Consider the following 21199-nt stretch of genomic DNA (forward strand, 5'->3'; position numbering starts at 1 on the left):
TATTCATTTGGAAGATGACTGTTTCCCTAGACCTACCTGCATTGGACTAAAGAGACAAAATATATCATGAGGTAGGACAAAAATGAATTCAGTATGCATGGATCTATTAAGAACTGTGAAAATATTGCATATATTATTGTTATACTATTATAGTATCTCTTTCTCTACTACTACTATTACTGTTATTACTGCTATTACTACTACTACTACTACTACTACTACTACTAATAATAATAATAATAATATAAATAAAAGTATTTGAAAAGAACCAAACAATATGAAAAAAGCTTGCTTAAAGAGGCACTCAAGATTTAAGACAGGTGTTCATCAATAATCATTAAAATACTGAATCTGATAATAATAAATCATGATTTATTTATTTTGTTAAAAACCTTTTGCGTTGAACGATGCATGAAATAAACAATTTGATTAAAATTAAATCAGTCCCATTTCTCCCCTAGCGCTGCCTTTTAGCCACTACACCCCGTTTCCTTTCGGTTTGTCACTAAGTGCTGCCCCCTGCTATTCCCCGTGTAAATCGACTCCTGCGGTTTCTATCCGGGTTAGTTTGTGTGCCCTATGTGCAGTGCTGCTTACATTTCATTTTTCCTTTCTTTCTCGAAACAAGGGATATATCTGTGAGAATGTTACCATTGTAAAGGGTAAGTTTCCTCTTCATAACATGTTCCTAATTCATAGGAGCTCTTTTAATCCTGTATTATATTCCGTGTCTTGAAGGGGGCTGGTGATTTTTTTCTCTCCTGTCTCGCTGTAGTCCAATTCCAGATAGCAGAGTAAAGTTATGTATGTCCCGGTTTGATTTTTTTCCACTTTAAAATGGGCTGATCTGTTGATATTTTCTTTCTTTTTTCATTTCGGTGTTGGTTACATTTAGTATTTGTTGACAGTCCGTGTGTCCTTGAATGTTTCTGGGTGCTTTTTGTGATTTAGATAGCCACACTATTTCACGTTGTAGCGCAAACTGGAGTCCAGAGCGCGGTGCGCTAAGTGTGAACTGCCGCATAGTGTCATTTTAATGTTAAAAATGCGGGGTTGTTTTCTGGTCGTGTTGCTAATAATCAAAGTGGATTGTTCTGTATTTTAGCTGCCTTTGCCTTCCATTATGTTGTAAGCAAGTGACACAAACGCCACTCCTGTAAATTGGCTGTAGATGATGCATGTTGCATGCACTACTCCTGTGTTGTAGTTGAGCATGCCCATGCCTGGTTGAAGGTCTCCCCCTGCAAGGCGTTTTATAAAGCGTGCTGTTCAGACCAGCTCCATTCCTATACCAACACGGGCTGACTCTTCTCAACAGCATTTTTATTTTTTGGGGGGGATTATTATTGTGCGTGTGTTTCCGTTGTCAACTGTAACTACAGCTTGGCTTGCCCACCGAGGCCCGGTACAGCCAGGGAGTTTCCTATCTGAGTCCGCCATTTGGGATGCAGTACAGGTAGGGCATAAATAAATAAATAAACAGAAACAATGTGATTGGACAATGGTGTTAAAAGCTAATTCGTTAATGAATCGCCACTGAATAGGGCACGATTGTGTTCCCCATTTCAACTAGTTTTAATCATATGAATAACAAGACCATCCGAATGTGTGTTTTAATCATGAATACAAGTATACGCCCGAAGTGTATCCTTAGTTACCTGGCTGCGTTACGGTTCCAGTAGTTGAAGCAGCAGTGCATTACAGTGAGAAGTGCCGTGTCCAAATCTGAACATGTTACTTTCGAGGTGCAGCGTTAGGAGCTCTGTGTTTCATTGAGCATCAAGGGATTTAACAGTGGAAGTCCTCTTTATGAATGCAAATCAGCCCAACTCCCTTAGCTGTTGTACAACGCAAGCGTGGAAAACACACACACACACACACACACACACACACACACAGGGAAGCAGTTCACTACCTCGCTGATGTGCAACAGCATGCATCTGCTCACGGGGCTGGTGGTTGTCATGCACAAATGGAGCAAATGTAACAAGCTGGACAGTGAATGGCATATGCATATTGCACTGCTTTTATCCGTCGGCAGGAATTCCATTCATTTTCTCTTTGTATCGGAATTGTACTGATTATATTTAGTAACAAGAGCAATACGTACTTTAGCAGGTTGTTATGAGGGGACACTGGCAATGGGCAGTTTGAATCTTGGAAAGTTAGACCCCTTGCTTGATTTCAAATTAGATGGTTCGATTGCAACAGGCATTTATAGGATGCTATTACACTGAGGTATTGTTACACAAAACATGTGTAACAGTATTTAATGAATAGACAGTTTAAATTGCATTACATCATATATATATATGTCTAAAACAAGAGCTTAGACTTAGACCATACATTGTTTGTAGTAGAGTGTACATTTCCACCCCCCCCCAAACAGGGTAATCATTGTATTGCAGATTCAGGAATTTATGTTCACATGCTCAGGATTTAACATACCCCACTCAAATAAATGAGACGGGTATGCAGGTGCACACTTTTCTCACTCACCTTTGGATAAAACCTGTCAAATCTGCATGAAAATAGTTTAGGCACAGCCTGTGTTGGGCATGCAGTCTGTTGCAATGACTTTAAGCAGTACAGTGTTTTAAGAAGTACAGTGATATGTTAGAATGTTTTAATGACATCTAAACTGATAGTTACATGTTCTTTTTTAATTTAAATACCCTGAAAACAAAGAACAGAAAAACAATACTTTTAAAGCCCACTGTTATGTAGGCTAGGATTAAATAAAATCTTTGACCCTCCTGCTAACTTACCACCCCTACAACCCCTGTATTCCACAGGGCCTATTTGCTTGATGAGGAGGCTTCTCACTTCTGCCTCTCTAGACCCCCACCCCCAACAGATGGGTTGTAGTATTTATTTTTTTCAAAATCCATGCCTTAAAAATACCAGATTAGCCTAAACTGAAGCACAGCTGTTACACTGAATTGGGAAAAGCCTTTTTGACACATCATGGTCTTTATTGGCTGCAAATGAGGTCATGGACAGGCCTTTTTACAATTTAACTTTTTATCCTCATTTAAACTTGCTTGTATGTTTGAAGTCCTATTATAACTCTTGAACTTCCAATTCAAGGGATGGGACAGCTTCTATTTTCACCTGTTCCACTGTTATTTGACTAACTTGAAAGGAGGTTGTATCTCGCACACCTTGGCATCTCCCATAACTGCATCCCTCTGTCTCCCCCATCCCAGTCTTGCTTTCGCTCTCCACTTATTGCACTATGGTTTCCTCACCTTCCATGCTGAGGCAGAACTGGGACTCCCTCATTGGCCAAATGACTAGGATTTGGATCTTAAAGCCAAGAGTAAAAAGGAAAAATCATCATTGTTCACTCGCTTTTGAACTGATAGGATTCTTACGGTTTCTTCACATGCATTATCTCACAGTTGTCCTGCAGAGTTCTAAAGGTTCCAAGGAAGACGTTGCTCCTATTTGTTGAGCAACATCATCAAGCATTTGTTGAACAAAATGCACATAGTAGAATCTTACCCGTTGTTCACAGTCCTGCTGATTTTCAACCAGGTTTTAGGTTTTAGGTATTTCTTCAAGCTCACACGAGTTTTGCAGGTGTCACACTGATCCCCAGCAGCTGTATTTTTGTTTTTAAAGGAAGGAGAGTAAAATTCTCTGTATTGTACAACATGTATATGCTGTCACAGAATGAAATGATAATTTGTATGGAAACACTGTCTGGATCCTGTCCTAATAAATAATTCAGTGATGTCGTTTCTTAGACTTTTATCTATCTCATGCAGCTCAGTTTATAACATTAGAAAATGTGTTATTGTAGGTAATATCCTCTTGGGGATTTGACACTTCTTTTTCCCCTTCTTCTCCTTCTCTAATTGCTGTACAGTATGTGTATTTACACATTTTACACTGCTGTGAAAATGATATGTAATGCAGCAGTTGTGCTGTCAGATGCTTAAATCATTCTGATAGACAGGTAGTGTGAACCAGTGCCTTGCATTTTCGTATGCCATGCCCACTGTGAATTTACGAAAAGACCTGAAAGTCTGCCTAATATAGCATATATATACACCATTGCTTGTTTCCTTGTTTTTTAAATTCTGGTGTGATTCTTATGTAATCTTTTCCCCTTATAATATTTTCATAATTTATACTATACTATGGATATAAACACCATGTCACAAGACAAGGATACTTCAGGTTATCATAAAACATTCATGACCATTTTATGGCTGCATCTCCAAGACAACAAGCCATACCAGTTGATATTTAAATGAAGAAAAGAGAGGAAGAGCACTAGGGCACTTCCTCCCTACCCTTCCTTGTTAAACCTTTTCTTTCTAACAGCTCTCCTGTTCAGATGATACAGGTGAAGCCAGCATATGAGAGGGGTTTTGTATATCCCCCATCTGCAGACTGTTGAATTTTTCTGTTTCATGGGCCCTGTAATGCATAGCCTACATTTTTCAATTACTGCTGGATATGTTAATCTCCAGCCTCCTCATTAGTCTCCAGAGACGAAACGGTCCTCCTCTCCTGACTTGACAGGAATTCTTGCATTTTAAGGAAGAGGCTGTCCGTGTCTGATGGACTTAAGATGCCTTTGTGCCAAGTGTGGCAATGGCTAGGGGATTACCCGTCCTCACAATGTGTGGCTGTGCAGATTTTTGACTGTGTTAACCTGAACCCCTTTTCTTTCTGACTGAACCAAGATCAGATATGAAGAAGTATCTACTAAGTCTTTGAGTTGTTTTAATTTGTGTTTTGTAGGCTTCTAGTTGATATCTTTATAGGCGCTAGGTTTTGCAATCTTTTGTTGAAGATGTTTTTAAATTGTGCTGGATTTGCATTGACTTCTCATTACACTTTAGCTTTCAGCATCCTTTAAATGGCTACTTGGTGTGCATCACTTAAAAAAAAAATGTCCTTTTTACATTGTCTAGAGACTGCATTGATGGGAACATTAAACCTGCATCTTTGTTGTAGTTAGAGAATGTTTTTTATGGGGCACATTCTGAATGTATGATGTAATCCTCAGTTTCCTTTGCCTCCTCAGTCATGACAGAAATCATCTTCTGTTTGGTTCTTCATTATTCTTCATAATTGATTCTTGACCTAGGGGGATGTGAATTAAAACATCAAAACAATTGTAATTAGGAAAATTAGTTACTCGGATATGTAGAGTGGTTTTTTAACAGCATAGAATGCTAGTTTAGCCCTTTGTGAATTAATTTCAAATCTCAGAAGAACAATATGTTTACATTTTGAGTACCATTGCCTGCTAAAGGAAAAGGTTATGCAAAAACAGTGGAATAGTCTAAATATGTGGGCTGCTGCTAGGTATTGGATCTTGGGTGTATATGGTGAATTTCCTGAGAAACTTAAATCAAAGGATTTTATAGTGCTCAAAAACATTAGTTTCTAAAAGATGCACTTTAAAAATGAAATATTATTTGATGTTTTCTAATCACTGGGCCGGTTTGCGAACTTCATAACTGCGTAAATCCATTTAACCTTTTTCTTTAAAATGAAATCTTAATTAGATTTTACTGGTGCCTCTCAGGCTAAGAAAACATTCAAAATGATTTCTGCCGATGTTGATGAACTTCGATTGTCGGTTCACCATTTGCTAATTGAATTGCTGCACTTATGACTTTCCTGCTCTGCGATCATAGAGTAAATATGCAGAGGATTAGGGGAGTGGTGTGTCCTAAACCACCATTGCTGCTGTCACGTGCTTATGCTACTCTTTGCAGCTCTGTCCCAGCAGTGTGACTGAAGGCTAGGGTAATTTGTAGATTAAGCTCAGCTCCCTTGCTAATTGATAGGGGTGGTTACATCTTTATAATGATAGGCAGACACAATTAGCATTAATTGCTACCTGACAGGCCAGAGGTTGGCTGTATGTGTAGTGGCTGAACTTTGGTGACCTCTCCTGTCATCATTAGGGGGGGTCCCTGGAGGCTACATTACTGACAAAGGACATACAAGGGGTGACTGTATTGCCATGTGCTGACCAACATCACCAGTGCAATTTCTAAACAGCTGTTTATGAAATAATTGTGATGCCGTTACTCACTTTTCCTGTACCATGTGGTCCCAAGAGGAACAAAAACATGAAGCTTGTGAAAAAAACGTGAATACTGTGTAAACTGCAGTATTTTGGAGCGTATCATGCATTCCTTCCTGATCCGTAAAAAAATATGACAGATCACCCCTCCTCTAATCTTGGGAACGTCTCCACCAAGAATTAAAGCTGGAACCCTGGATGTATGGTGAGGGTTCTTGAAAAAGGATGTTGCGTCTTGAATTGTCACCTGTTTAAATGAAGGCTAAAAAGACTATTGCCTTTTTACATAGCCCTTAACAGAATTGCCCCAGAATTTGCTCAGCAGAAGGAAAAAAACAAAAGAAAGAGAGACCTTTTACGCAGTCCATTGGCTCTCCCGGTCAGCGAGCGAGTGCAGCTGCAGACCCCTGACTAGAGTCATTAAAATGAGCGGCCGCTCTGAATGCTGAGAGCTCTGGGATTGATCGTCCTGTCATTCCTCCTGCATTGCTTCAGTTTCCAGAGACGATCTAGGGGGCCGACTGTCTCATCTCTGCTGCTCCGGTGGGGAAACAAGCGCTCAAATTAGAAAGGCTGATTGCGTCTGGAATTAGGCTTTGCCTGCGCCAGCCGCATTGAATATCCACTGCTCTGGGTGGCTTGGATTTTGGTGCAGTGGTGTAGGAGGCCTGACTTACCCAAACCTTACCCTCAGCCCTCTAACCCTAGATGAAACTCTAACTTAAGCTGACCCTTTGGAATAATTTAATGCCCTGGGATTTCACCCTTTTCTTCCCCAAACTGGCTTTTCCTTCTGTAGCTTTCCTGAGTGAAAGATGTTCATCAGTTTCAGCATTGAACTGACCATAGTATTAAGACTTTCCACACACTATTTATTTTTGCAAGGCACAACACAGTATACATTTATTTTCTTAGAAAGCAGACTGTTGTTGTAACAAGAGAATAGGTGTCACGGGGGTCAGACTAGCCCAATGTATAACTGCACAGTTTAAATATACCCACGTAAGCGCTTTATATTAGCGTCCCTAATGAACTAATTTGAGTTCTCTATAGCTGTATTTGTGATGTCCATAACTGTTTCCAATTTAAGGATTTCAGTTTCCCATTTCCCCACCCCTTTTTTTTGTTTGGATTTCACAGTTGGTAGGTTTTTGGATGTTGCTGCCAAAAGGATTCAGTTCCATTGACAATGAGAATGATTTAGTTACCAGCAAATCCAAAACGGTCAGAGAGAGCTGTCCTTGCGTGCTCTTGCTGGTTGTATTGGCAAAAGAAAGCCTCAGCCAGCATTGGGCATGCTGTACTGTTTAAACACTAATACAGATAGACTGACTGACATGCAGTGAGCTTTTCAGCAGCAATCAGAATCATTTTTAGTTACTGTGGTTACAACTGCCCGTTTTCTTTTGCAGTTCCATTTCATTGTTCAGCACAAATGTTGCATTAAAATTTCTTCATATCAAATTGCCTTTTAGTTCTTCTTTTCCAATACGTTTGAACATTCTCATTTGAGTCTTTCTGTGATGCACTGCAAGTTTGGTTGTTTAACATTCTCATCCTCGCTTTCTTTGTTTTCAGTAGGCCATAAAAATGATTAAGCCAAATCACTCAAAAGTTCTCCACTAAAGATAACCAAGACATGAGTTATGGAATGTATCTCGTTCCTGAGCTGAAACTGGTTGAAAAGGGTTGTGAGAAGAGTGAGCTATAAGAAGTACTTTATGTCATTCTTGACCCATTTAACAACATCATGTTCTGTGCTTGGCTCTTATTATTGTTTTTTTTTGGGTTCACATTTGTCCTGTCAGCTCATTTTTTAATAATACACTAGCATCTGAAGGTATACACTGGGTATACATTTGGAATTGTAGAAAAGTCAGACATGGTCTTATTCTTAGCCCTCTTTCCTGCTCTGAGTCTCTAAGTTATGATTCTGGTTGTGGCTGTTTGGTAGACTGTGCTTCAGGGTGACCATTCTGACCTTTTTGGTGCCATCTTAGTGCATATTTTTGCATTTGTTTGTGAGAGATGCAATGATGTGAAGAACTAAGTGCAGGGGTGTTGGTGGCCGTCAACTCCCAGTTGTGACGATTGATGTCACAGATTTGATTAATCAGTCGTACAAATGTATCTCTAAAGTGACACTTAATCACATGCATCTCATACACAACAGCAAGACCAACAAAGGACACAGAGCAGAGTTAATTAAAAGCAATTCAAATTCATAATAAATCCTGAGATTGTATGACAACCTTTGTGTCTTTATAGTGCTCTCTCTGCTGCCTGGTTTGACCTCACTACTTGGGCACACTTTGGAAGGTTATTGTCTGGCTTATAAGTAGCATTGTCTATCCCGGGCTAACCTGGGCTTAAATTTAGAGTTGCGGTGCTTGAGCACGTCAGGTTTTTCATCACGCACAGGTACTTTTGCTGTCTGCACTCTGCATTTTTCATCTGCTTAGCTTGTCATTTGATCTCATTTGCATTTTATAGACTTCGAGTAGTCGTGATTCTCATCCTCAGTTTTCAATGTTATGTTTTGTTTGTGGGAGAAGCTTTCAGTCAACAGTATTGCCCAGAGAAGCTTGCAGCTTAAGAAAAGTCTCTTTCTCTGCTACTCTGGGTTTTATCTCTGGGCCACAGTTACCATGTTTAGACTGACAACTTAGACCTAAGCTGGATTAGGTCTGACAGATAGCAAGGATATTTATCTTTTTAATGTTGCTTTTGCAGTTAAAGGGGTGTGTGTGTGTGTGTGGGGGGGGGGGGGGTGGAGGGTGTGGGGATGGGGCATAATCTGATTAATGTCAAGACCTGAATGCACTTACTCTAAATTAAAGGACATATTGGCTGATGTCTTGTGAGCTACTCTATAAGAAAGGAGTTTTCCATTCCCCAAAACACAGAAACAGGAGCAGTTATTTAGCATTAGTAGTTGTCAATGTTGATGGCCACCTTTCCAGCTAAAATATATAAAAAAAAGACCTGCTGATTGTTTGCAATTGTTCTGAAACTTGCTGTGGATATATTTTTTTCCCTGAGGCTGCTAATTTACTGTTTAAAAACTCACTTGACAATTATCTACACATGTAAGTACTCAAGGATTTAAATTATTTATTGGTAATTGTCAGGGTTTTCTATTATTTCAGATAGGGGTTCTGCAATGACTGAAGAGGTTTTATGTCCTGTTTGAGCCATCCTAAAGACCTAAAGTTTAAGCTTAATCTAGCTCTGAGGTATCTGTGGAGACAGTTGACCTGGAGACATTTTATACAGATCAATTATCAAGTGGATGTTTTGATAACTTTAGAAATGTAGAGATAATTGGAAGCAAACATCTGAATGTTCTTCAGTCCCTTACCTGTTAGTGACTTGCTTGAGTGATGTGTGCCCCCTTTTTAGAAATTGGTGATTACAGCTGAACTATTATACAGTGAGGGAAAAAAGTATTTGATCCCCTGCTGATTTTGTACGTTTGCCCACTGACAAAGAAATGATCAGTCTATAATTTTAATGGTAGGTGTATTTTAACAGTGAAAGACAGAATAACAACAAAAAAATCCAGAAAAACGCATTTCAAAAAAGTTATACATTGATTTGCATGTTAATGAGGGAAATAAGTATTTGACCCCTTCGACTTAGTACTTGGTGGCAAAACCCTTGTTGGCAATCACAGAGGTCAGACGTTTCTTGTAGTTGGCCACCAGGTTTGCACACATCTCAGGAGGGATTTTGTCCCACTCCTCTTTGCAGATCCTCTCCAAGTCATTAAGGTTTCGAGGCTGACGTTTGGCAACTCGAACCTTCAGCTCCCTCCACAGATTTTCTATGGGATTAAGGTCTGGAGACTGGCTAGGCCACTCCAGGACCTTAATGTGCTTCTTCTTGAGCCACTCCTTTGTTGCCTTGGCTGTGTATTTTGGGTCATTGTCATGATGGAATACCCATCCACGACCCATTTTCAATGCCCTGGCTGAGGGAAGGAGGTTCTCACCCAAGATTTGACCTCCACCTCCATGTTTGACGGTGGGGATGGTGTTCTTGGGGTCATTCCTCCTCCTCCAAACACAGCGAGTTGAGTTGATGCCAAAGAGCTCGATTTTGGTCTCATCCGACCACAACACTTTCACCCAGTTCTCCTCTGAATCATTCAGATGTTCATTGGCAAACTTCAGACGGGCCTGTACATGTGCTTTCTTGAGCAGGGGGACCTTGCGGGCACTGCAGGATTTCAGTCCTTCACGGCGTAATGTGTTACCAATTGTTTTCTTGGTGACTATGGTCCCAGCTGCCTTGAGATCAATAACAAGATCCTCCCGTGTAGTTCTGGGCTGATTCCTCACCGTTCTCATGATCATTGAAACTCCACAAGGTGAGATCTTGCATGGAGCCCCAGACCGAGGGAGATTGACAGTAATTTTGTGTTTCTTCCATTTGCGAATAATCGCACCAACTGTTGTCACCTTCTCACCAAGCTGATTGGCGATGGTCTTGTAGCCCATTCCAGCCTTGTGTAGGTCTACAATCTTGTCCCTGACATCCTTGGACAGCTCTTTGGTCTTGGCCATGGTGGAGAGTTTGGAATCTGATTGATTGATTGCTTCTGTGGACAGGCGTCTTTTATACAGGTAACGAGCTGAGATTAGGAGCACTCCCTTTAAGAGAGTGCTCCTAATTTCAGCTCGTTACCTGTATAAAAGACACCTGGGAGCCAGAAATCTTGCTGATTGATAGGGGATCAAATACTTATTTCCCTCATTAACATGCAAATCAATTTATAACTTTTTTGAAATGCGTTTTTCTGGATTTTTTTGTTGTTATTCTGTCTCTCACTGTTAAAATACACCTACCATTAAAATTATAGACTGATCATTTCTTTGTCAGTGGGCAAACGTACAAAATCAGCAGGGGATCAAATACTTTTTTCCCTCACTGTATTGGTTTAGGGAATGTGTAGAAAGTTATTAACCCAAAAGTTAATAAAAAATATATATACTTTTTTTCTATCAGTCCGTAATGCAACCCGGTTTTGCATTAATGAACAGAAAATACTGTTCTGGAAACACCCTAGGAGAAGAAGCATCCTAAAAAGAAATTCTGGACCTGTGTGGAATATCATGGGTATGGAAGTGAAAAGTGTGTGGGGGGGGAAAGAGCTTTGCTACTCTACCTGGTGAACAAAACATACAGTGAAGATTTATTTGACTTGACTGACATATTCAATGGATTCCACTACTGTACCTCAAGCATAACAGGTGAACTGGAAGCTCTCAACACTGATGGAAATTAAGTCTAACGAGACTGACTGTGAACAAGTGCAGAATACAGAACAGAAGGGCTAAGCTGAGGCTGATGCTTCACTTGGACCCTTCAAGGCTTGATTAGGTGCTTGGATCAATAATCTGCAGAGAAGTAAGATAGGCCAAACAGCCTCCTCTTTGGTTGGTAACCTTTGTTGTGCTCTTAAATTCTTGGCATTATTTTTTGGTGTTTTGCGATCAATACTTCACTGTCAAGTCAGATAGGTACATGGTATGTGTCGTGACATCTAGTGCTTAGATGAAAAGACATCTTAAGTTAAACTGCTTTGAAGCCTTGTTAAAAGACCACAACGAAACTGCGCCCTGGGGACATTTTGTGCTGGCTTCTGTAGCACATACTGTTGTGAGATCAGTTTGGTAATTAGTAATGAGTGTCTTACCTTTCTGTTTTTGGTGTTCTGGGTCTAATTGTGAGAAGTATGCTTAAATGGAATATTTGCTAATTAAGCAACAGAAGAATAATTCACTGTCAGGATTTGGATATTATTAGAAAGCAAACCCAACCTATGGTAGTTAATCGCTGAGCTAATCTAGGTCAGTCTCTTTCTGTTAGAGCTTAAGATAGACCCTCACATATCTTCCCTGTCGGAACCAGGAACTAAAAACAAGGAAAGTAAAGTCTGTTGCCAGGGAATTATGGCCCACTGAAGTATGTACACTTTTCACTTTTAATCACTGTGCATATATGTTGTTCTCACTGCTTGAATGCTGTGCTCCACTGTTTGCCTTAGACTTGGGCATGGTTGATTCCAAATTTGCTTTTTGTATGTGTAATCCAGGACTGTACTACACAAACCATATTCCTCTAGTCCTTACACATCTGTACTGGGCTCTTTCTTATTTCTGGGTTCATGTTTAGCATCTTTTGCTAAAGTGCCACAGCTTGGCTTGTTTAAATCACCCTGCCGTCCCTTGCATTCAAAGGACTCTAAACTTGATGACAATACTTACAGTGACCTTCAAAATAGTGGGCAGCAGGTCTTTTAGCTATCAGTCGAGATGTATTTCCCTCCCAGATTACAATGGAGTTTGTGTCTAGTGTTTTTGTATCCGAACTAAAGACTTCTCTCCAAGTTGTTTGCCTGTGTGTAAAGGCAATCTGTACATGTACATTTCAATGTACCTGTATGTTTAGCTGTTTTCCCTTGCTTGTACAGCAAATTAAAGTCAAATGTTCTTCAGACTTTTTTTTTTTATTCATCTCCCCCTAAACTTATCACTGCAGTTCCATAATGATTTTCTTTTGCATATTTTACAGACAGGAATGGGGATTCCTTGGGGGTTGTAAATACCTCATCATAAGTAATTTGGTCATTCTTTGATCTTGCCTTGTGCACCACAGACTGTTTTTAATTTAACTCCTAATACAAGTTTTTTGTTTTTCTCTCCTCTGTGCCTCATGGTTTTCTTTTGGCTTTTCACTGTAAGAAGGGCTCTGGAGAAATTATTTGCAACAGACACTATACAAAATAAATTGAATAGACTGGAAAAAAACAGGCATGTGTTTGCAACATGTGACTGTGTTTGGGTTGGTAATTATTTCGTAACTGTATGTTGATTCCTGAGGAACTAAACCACAAAAACAACACAATTTCATGAAAGCTGCTTACATTTTAGATATCCAAATGTCTGTGAGTGTGAGGAATGTGAATTTTCTTCTTCCCCCCCCTTCCTTTAATTTATTGACTTTACTATATATGTCCTGTTTCCAGCGTTACTATGTTACCATGGCAACTCATGCTTGGGGGGAAAACAAACTCTCGCTCAAAACTGCTATTATACCAGCTATGGTTAAAATTTAATAAGATACTTTTTAGTTTAGGCTTAAGGCAGCAGGCAGTAGGCAGTATGGAATACATCTTTCTGCTCATGTCACTGTGCAGGTGAAATTTGCCTTTCTTTCTGTGCAATAAGTATTTTTTTCTTCTTACTGTGCATGGAAAAGACTTCTCTGCCTTAGTGGTCAGATGTAATCTCTGTACGCCTGCTTTTGAACCAAAACTGTCTTTATGAAGGCCATTCTATGCAAATGGAAATACATTCTATGGGAATTGTTTTGGTATTTTTCAGACATTGAATAGAATCCTGTTGGGATTATATATTGCTGTACTCTATTTATATCCTCAGCATTTTAATCTCAATCCCACTAGATGTGTCGAAGGAGTCTAAAATGTTGAAGGAAATCCTGTAGGACTTTTATATTCAGTTTTGCACATCATTGAAAGTGACACCTCCTTTATACCACGTCAGAAATGATTTTGCTCCCAACTCCCTGGTTGGGTCTGTGTGTTTGTACCTTCTTGCTTTGGCTACTGTTTATGCATCATTCTGTGGGACCTTTCCTTATATTCCATTGAAAGGTTACAGGTAACCAATAGGCAAAATAAGAACCACGAACCACCGTTAACATTTCATGCCGTGGATGTGTGTCTCCTTGTTTATTTCTGTATTTGCACTTCTGTTTAGGGTTCCAAAATTCAAATGTTTTTGTCTTATCCATTTTGAAAAAAGGGATAATAAACAACTGTCAAGATAGCTGAACAATTAAATGCTTTTTCTATCATTTTCCGCATGTTGGCAATCTGGAGGGCAATTTGAAATGTAAATAATGTACCTTTTATTTTGGAGGTTATTCCAGAAAGTACTGAAGGAATCCTAGAATGTGACTGTGATCTTTAGCACAGTTTATATTGCTTGGTTTATTTGAACCCTTTCAGTTTCTTATTGTATGTCACGGCTGCATTGAATGATTTTACTAGACATTCCAGCATTGTTGCAGAGAGTTTTGCCAATTCAGGTTGACAGTAAAAATTGACAAAGTGTCTCTAACTTACAACTCGAGTTGTCGACAGACTTACAAACTAGTTGCTAGAATTTGACAGCTGCTCTGTTTTCACAGACTAAGATAACAAAGTTCTGGGCCAATGTGCAAGCAGCCAGCAATGAATGCATTTTATCACCCAATTCCTTAAGAAATTAGAACTGCAGACTACATAGAGGATGTAGGAGGCAAGTCTGTAGTTGATTTCAGGGCTTGTTTAGAGAGTCCCTTAACACAGAGGTGTAGTCCATTTTAAGATCTGCAATATGCAGGCTTCTATAGATTGTACTAATGAATGGGGGGGAGAAAGCATATGCAGTTCCAGATTTTATAACATTATGTTATCTCTGTGTCCGTCTCTACAAATTGTGTTAAAATGTCTAACCAAACGTATTATCCAACACAAATTGAAACTAGCTTATAAAGTGTAGAATTGACCAATCTGCTGTGCAATATTTATATTCCTGATTTATTCCCCCTTGCATGCAGTATTACAGAAATTACAGACTACAGTAACAAGTGCTTCTGGGAAATCATCAGTTTACAGGGAAACACAAACTTCACCACCTCTGTGAAGGAGGCTACTGCATGCCTGTTCCTGTTCATAGCCTTTCTATCCCTAACCCACCACCCTTTGAACAAATTATTCCAATTGCCAGAGCACTTGCTCAATTGAAAGCCATCTTAAAATTGCTTGAATAACGGTAATTTTCCCAGTGAGTGGGGTACATTTAGCCACATGAAGCTAGTTTGTTGGCCACGGAAATTGACAATCCATTCCAAATTGCTTGTGTTTACGTGGCCTTAAACTCTCCTTCAAGTCAAGTGCACTTCTCCTGAGCTACATGTAATGATTTTCTATTTGATGTATTATGTTTCACTTACCTGTGTGAAGGCGTTCTTTTTCTTTTGCCCCTTATCTTTTTAAAGTTAAAAGTACTTACCTATTGTCAGCCTTTGCCTTGATGGGCTTTGTGAATGTGGCTCATTATTTAAGATCAGGTGAGATATCGTGGAATGCTCATGGGCTGCACACTTGTGATTTTGCCATTGCATCACATGTATAGGCCATTATGCCTTGACCTGTAGAAGAGGAGAAACTTTGCATACCTGCCTGCTACGATAGTGATGTCCAGCTGAAAACAAGTCCTACAATTAGTTTTAAATTTAGAAACAATTGGAGTGGCCGCAGTATTGTGGCATCTCCCCTTTGTAATGTTACCAGAAGTGGAGCTAATTCTCATTCAATTACTTGACACAACACTACAGAACTGCTGTCTCTGCCCATGGGAACATTATTTACATAGCTGGTGTCATTTTGGTGTCATTTTTGTCCACCAGCAAAGACAGTGTTTTGCAAACTTCAGCATTGTGTGTTCCTCCTATTCCTTTTGGGTCGGGGGCAGGCTTAAGCCATCAGATTTCCCCATTAGCCTTTACCACACCAGTCAGCGGCCTTTGTGTCTTTAGGTTTGCGTTGCTTTCAAAGGATCGTAGTCTAGTCTCGTTTCCTGTCTGCACCGTTTACAGCCAAAAGATGGAAGGAATGTGCAGAGAGATCTTTAACTGTGATAACTTTCATTGGCAGCTTCCCCCGGTTTTATCAATGAGTAAGCATTGGCATGTGGTACTGTAATGGAACACAGCGGGGGGTTCTGAGAGAGTGCCATGGGCTATAGGCTGCAGTGTCCCAGCTGTGAAATCTCCCAAACTTTCATGGTTCTTTTTAATCCCATTAGAAATTGGCTATGGCATTTGTACTTGCTGCTGTGCATGACTCTATGGCATTCACCCGGCACAATGTCGCAAAGTCTCGCATGAGTTTTAATTCTGTAACACTGCCCAGAGTTTTGTGTAACACTGGATAAACAAAAACAAGGGGAAACGAATATCCTTGAAGTAAAAAAAATTGAACTTCCAGTTTGTATGGCTTCAACAACCTGTTGCTGTGTCTGTAGATTTAGTACACTGAATATATACAAATAAAACTTCTACCAAATAGGAGTTGAGTTGAATTAAGTGTGGCACTTATTTACACAATTATGATATTATGTAAATTGTTTATGATTTACTAAACCAAATGATAGGCAATGAAAAAGACATTTCTGGCTATATCAGTTTTTCTCCATTGGACCTTGTCAATGTGAAACTAAGTGGTAAGAAAGATTACATATTTGGTAACATACAGAGATGTTGCCATTAGGTTACTGTAAGAAAATAGGTTCAGTTTTAATCAGTCAGAATGCAGGATTTCAGATTTTTGCTTTCTGTATTCGGTGCTGTGATGGTTGTTATTGTTTATACAGCGGTGCTGTGAAAAAGCACTGTTGTGCTGTGTTCATTTAAGTGCTTGACTGAAGGAATGTTAAATGGATGTCAATGTCATTCTGCAGCTTCGTACTTTATACTGTAGTCAGGTTGCTGTGTGTATTGTGGAGCTGCCTCGGTGTCTCATATTGAGTTCTCTTGTGACAAAAAGGCATGTCAAATTCCCAGCAGGCATTCCTCTGCTTAGAGCAGATGATGGGTCTGATAAGGCCTGCTATAGTCTTGGACCATAATAAATGGTAAAACTGGAGTCTCTCAATGTCAAAGATTGGTTTAAATGGATTAATTAATTAATTTATTTATTTATTGAATTGCTGGACTATACTTTAAACTAGGAGCGGCTATCTATTTTAAATTATTTTCTGCATCTTAAACAATATGTAATAGTGCACATGAAGAAAAAAAGAAAGACTCAACCTTCAGTTTTAAATATTTTGTAGGCTGTCTTTTAATCCCACTGGCTGGAGAGATTATTTAACAGTATTATGATATTTGCATAATCCCTTAGTGTTGTAAAAGTAGGCGGGTCTGAAGCACATCTGTACAGTGAAAAGCAGTCAAAATAGCACACCTTAAAAAGCAAACTCCTAACCTTATCCCCATGAGACCCTTCTTTTTTGATGCATGTGCTTCCTAAATTGGCTTCCTTTTACTTTTTCCTTCTATAAAAATACATTTTTGATCTTCGCTCTTTGTTGTAGCCTTCAATAATGCAGCAGTGATTTATTTACCAAACTCCAATCCCCCTTTCTCAGCTGTCATTGCCCTATTGTTTCAGGAAAGATCAATTGGATGAAATTGTAGGCTGCTGGAACACAGCCTTGAGAAAGATGCCCTTAATTTTGATGTAACGTTTTTGGGAATGTTATTTATTTAATATTTATTCATTAATTAATTCATTTCCCTGATTAAATAATCCTTAATGCTGTCTTTGTGTTGAGTCTGCTGCAAAGGTATCCGTGCAGTCAAGGCTAAGCACTGCACTGCACCCATCAGTCTTATCCCTTCACTCCTTTAAGCCATATCTTATTACTACATGCTAATCTGGTTTACAAATCAGTGGAGCACTTCTCAGTTAGGCACTGCATCTTATTTTAATGCAAAACAATACAATATGGCTAAGTGGTTTTGGAGTGGGGGTTGGGTGTGTGTGGGTGTGGGTGTGTGTGTGGGGTAGGGTGCGGGCAATTTCTTCAGAGTAGTTTTCATGCCACGTTCTGTAAAGCACAGCCTTAGAACTCAAGCCATGGAACAAAAGGGCATTTTGTTGTATGTGGAAGCACACTGCATTGCAGATTTACTCTCAGCCTGTGTCTCTTCTGCTGTGCTTCTGTACCCGACCATTGAGCCCGTCTGCCTGCCAAAATCTGCTCGTCACAGTCACCTTTTGTAAAGCAGAGATAGACACTCCAGATCCTTGGTTTTCAAGGTGCAGTAACACTGTTCTGTGAATGATAGCTTGTAAAGTACAGTAAATGCCGGGATGCAACGTTCTAATACATGTGAAGATGTCACTTCCTGGTGTGTTTAAGCCTACGGTGATTGAGGAAGCAGTCATGGTAATTCCTGTCAGATGTAGTTTAGTGTTGTGTCACCGCTCCTCCTCTCAGGGCTGATTGTGTCTTGGCTTATGCTGGTAGTGCTGTCAAGACAAAAGCATGACACAATTGCTCTGGATGAGTTGGTGTGCCACTCACATGTCTTTGTTTGGGTGGAGATGGACATGGTTTGCATGTGCCTGGACAACCATTACCCTCCATGGCTCTAGGACAGAGACGCTTAAAGCCAAGTAGCAAAACTGGGGAGACAATGATGTAATATGAAATTTTGTCTCTTGTGGATGTGTTAAGGAGATTTCTATGGAGATCCTTCCTGCAAGAGTTCTGGAACAGGCCTGGGATTCCAAATAATTTTGCATGCAAGGATAGATCCTGTGATCCTAGATAAGGAACTGTATTCCCTGAACTGGTTCAAAGAACCCCAATGCAGTTCATCCCGAAATCACAAGTTTTAGAAGACTGGGAAATGCATGTGTGTCATTACTCAGTTAAGCAAGTCACTGATTAATTTAAGGGAACTCTGGTCCTTTAGGGTGGAAAGGTATTCAATATATATATATATATATATATATATATATATATATATATACACTCACCTAAAGGATTATTAGGAACACCATACTAATACTGTGTTTGACCCCCTTTCGCCTTCAGAACTGCCTTAATTCTACGTGGCATTGATTCAACAAGGTGCTGAAAGCATTCTTTAGAAATGTTGGCCCATATTGATAGGATAGCATCTTGCAGTTGATGGAGATTTGTGGGATGCACATCCAGGGCACGAAGCTCCCGTTCCACCACATCCCAAAGATGCTCTATTGGGTTGAGATCTGGTGACTGTGGGGGCCAGTTTAGTACAGTGAACTCATTGTCATGTTCAAGAAACCAATTTGAAATGATTCGACCTTTGTGACATGGTGCATTATCCTGCTGGAAGTAGCCATCAGAGGATGGGTACATGGTGGTCATAAAGGGATGGACATGGTCAGAAACAATGCTCAGGTAGGCCGTGGCATTTAAACGATGCCCAATTGGCACTAAGGGGCCTAAAGTGTGTCAAGAAAACATCCCCCACACCATTACACCACCACCAGCAGCCTGCACAGTGGTAACAAGGCATGATGGATCCATGTTCTCATTCTGTTTACGCCAAATTCTGACTCTACCATCTGAATGTCTCAACAGAAATCGAGACTCATCAGACCAGGCAACATTTTTCCAGTCTTCAACTGTCCAATTTTGGTGAGCTTGTGCAAATTGTAGCCTCTTTTTCCTATTTGTAGTGGAGATGAGTGGTACCCGGTGGGGTCTTCTGCTGTTGTAGCCCATCCGCCTCAAGGTTGTACGTGTTGTGGCTTCACAAATGCTTTGCTGCATAGCTCGGTTGTAACGAGTGGTTATTTCAGTCAAAGTTGCTCTTCTATCAGCTTGAATCAGTCGGCCCATTCTCCTCTGACCTCTAGCATCAACAAGGCATTTTCGCCCACAGGACTGCCGCATACTGGATGTTTTTCCCTTTTCACACCATTCTTTGTAAACCCTAGAAATGGTTGTGCGTGAAAATCCCAGTAACTGAGCAGATTGTGAAATACTCAGACTGGCCCGTCTGGCACCAACAACCATGCCATGCTCAAAATTGCTTAAATCACCTTTCTTTCCCATTCAGACATTCAGTTTGGAGTTCAGGAGATTGTCTTGACCAGGACCACACCCCTAAGTGCATTGAAGCAACTGCCATGTGATTGGTTGTTTAGATAATTGCATTAATGAGAAATTGAACAGGTGTTCCTAATAATCCTTTAGGTGAGTGTGTGTGTGTATATATATATATTCTTTTTCCACATAGTCTCTAAATGACTGCACAATTACTTATGTAAACAAAAAATGTTTGTACTCAAGTACTGCATTGCAAATGTATCGGGAAGCAGAAGAAAGACCATTTGCATTTCTTTTCCTACTGTAGTGCATAGAAAAACGTGTTTATTTATCTTTCTCAAACCTGTACTATCTCTTGCCAAGTTAGAACCTTCCAAATTGTTTTATAAACATTTAAGCCTTAAGAAAACAGAATCAAATTTTGGCCCTGGAGCAGAAAAGCTTACAAATTCTCCCTGTTAGTAGTTAATTAGAGAAAACTTTTTTTTTTCTTCTAGGGAATAAGTCATTATGAAAACAAGAAATGTCCTGTGTTTGAATATCAATGATAACAGTAGTGATTTCACTTTCACATCACACATTTTTGCATTTGTCATGTGCGGTTTGTTTTCTTAGTGATCCTCTTAAGCAATGTGTGATTAATTTGAAGCCAATGTAAGGTGTGAATATGTTGTAGATTTCAATCAGTCTGAACATTTACAATGCAAATTGTTTGCACACTCAGTTTTGAAATATGTCCCTTCAGCACCTTCAACCTTCTGTTTTTTTGCTATAAATTATAAAAGCCGATTAAGGAAAACGATCACACTGTGCATTTTGAGAATTGCATGGTGCTTCTTGACATACATCTGCAATCCTGCCAAGCCAGCTTCAGATTCATAGGCAAGGACCTGATGTGTCATGCTGTGTGTCTTCATCTCTTACATGTTACACTTTCATGGAAATCCCTGATACAAGGTTGTTGGCCTGACACCTTGCTGAGATAAGAGAGGGCATGAAGTCTTAGGAATCACCCTTCTGAGTCATAGTTTGCCATATTTGAATTTCCATTAATTAATTTGGATCTAATGTTCTTTGTGCTGCCAGTTTATGCAGGTAATGTGTGTGTGAGTTGTCTCCATTAATATGTGTTTGAATTTCATTACACCTTTGGTATTATAAGTCATGGAATACCTTGGGTCCTGCTGAAATTTTTTAAAATTGAATGTGTGTTTGATATACAAATGTGAAGGGAGAGTAGCTTATCTCTGGTATGTGTGTTTATGGTCTTGACCCTGTTTGTCTACTAAACCCAACTGAGACGCTGGGTGTTTCAGAGTGTGGTGTCTAAAGCAGGGCATGGACGAGCAATAGCCCAGCACAGTTTGTAGGTTTCTTTGAATCCTCAGCACCATAAAAACTGGAGTATGTTCCTCAACTGGTCCAATTGAACCTGCACTCAGAGGAAATTGGAAAG

General features: G+C 39.7%; 1 protein-coding gene across 1 annotated transcript in view; it reads left to right on the forward strand.

The window, feature by feature from the left end:
* Positions 1 to 543: 543 nt before the first annotated feature.
* Positions 544 to 21199, forward strand: part of vangl1 (VANGL planar cell polarity protein 1) — an 89210-nt gene continuing 68554 nt past the window's right edge. The window contains exon 1 of the mRNA XM_066706980.1: positions 544 to 662. The gene's annotated coding sequence lies outside the window, so the exon portion shown is untranslated. The remainder of the gene's footprint in view (positions 663 to 21199) is intronic.

This window comes from Amia ocellicauda, chromosome 6 (assembly GCF_036373705.1).
Source record: "Amia ocellicauda isolate fAmiCal2 chromosome 6, fAmiCal2.hap1, whole genome shotgun sequence".
Classification (NCBI taxonomy): domain Eukaryota; kingdom Metazoa; phylum Chordata; class Actinopteri; order Amiiformes; family Amiidae; genus Amia; species Amia ocellicauda.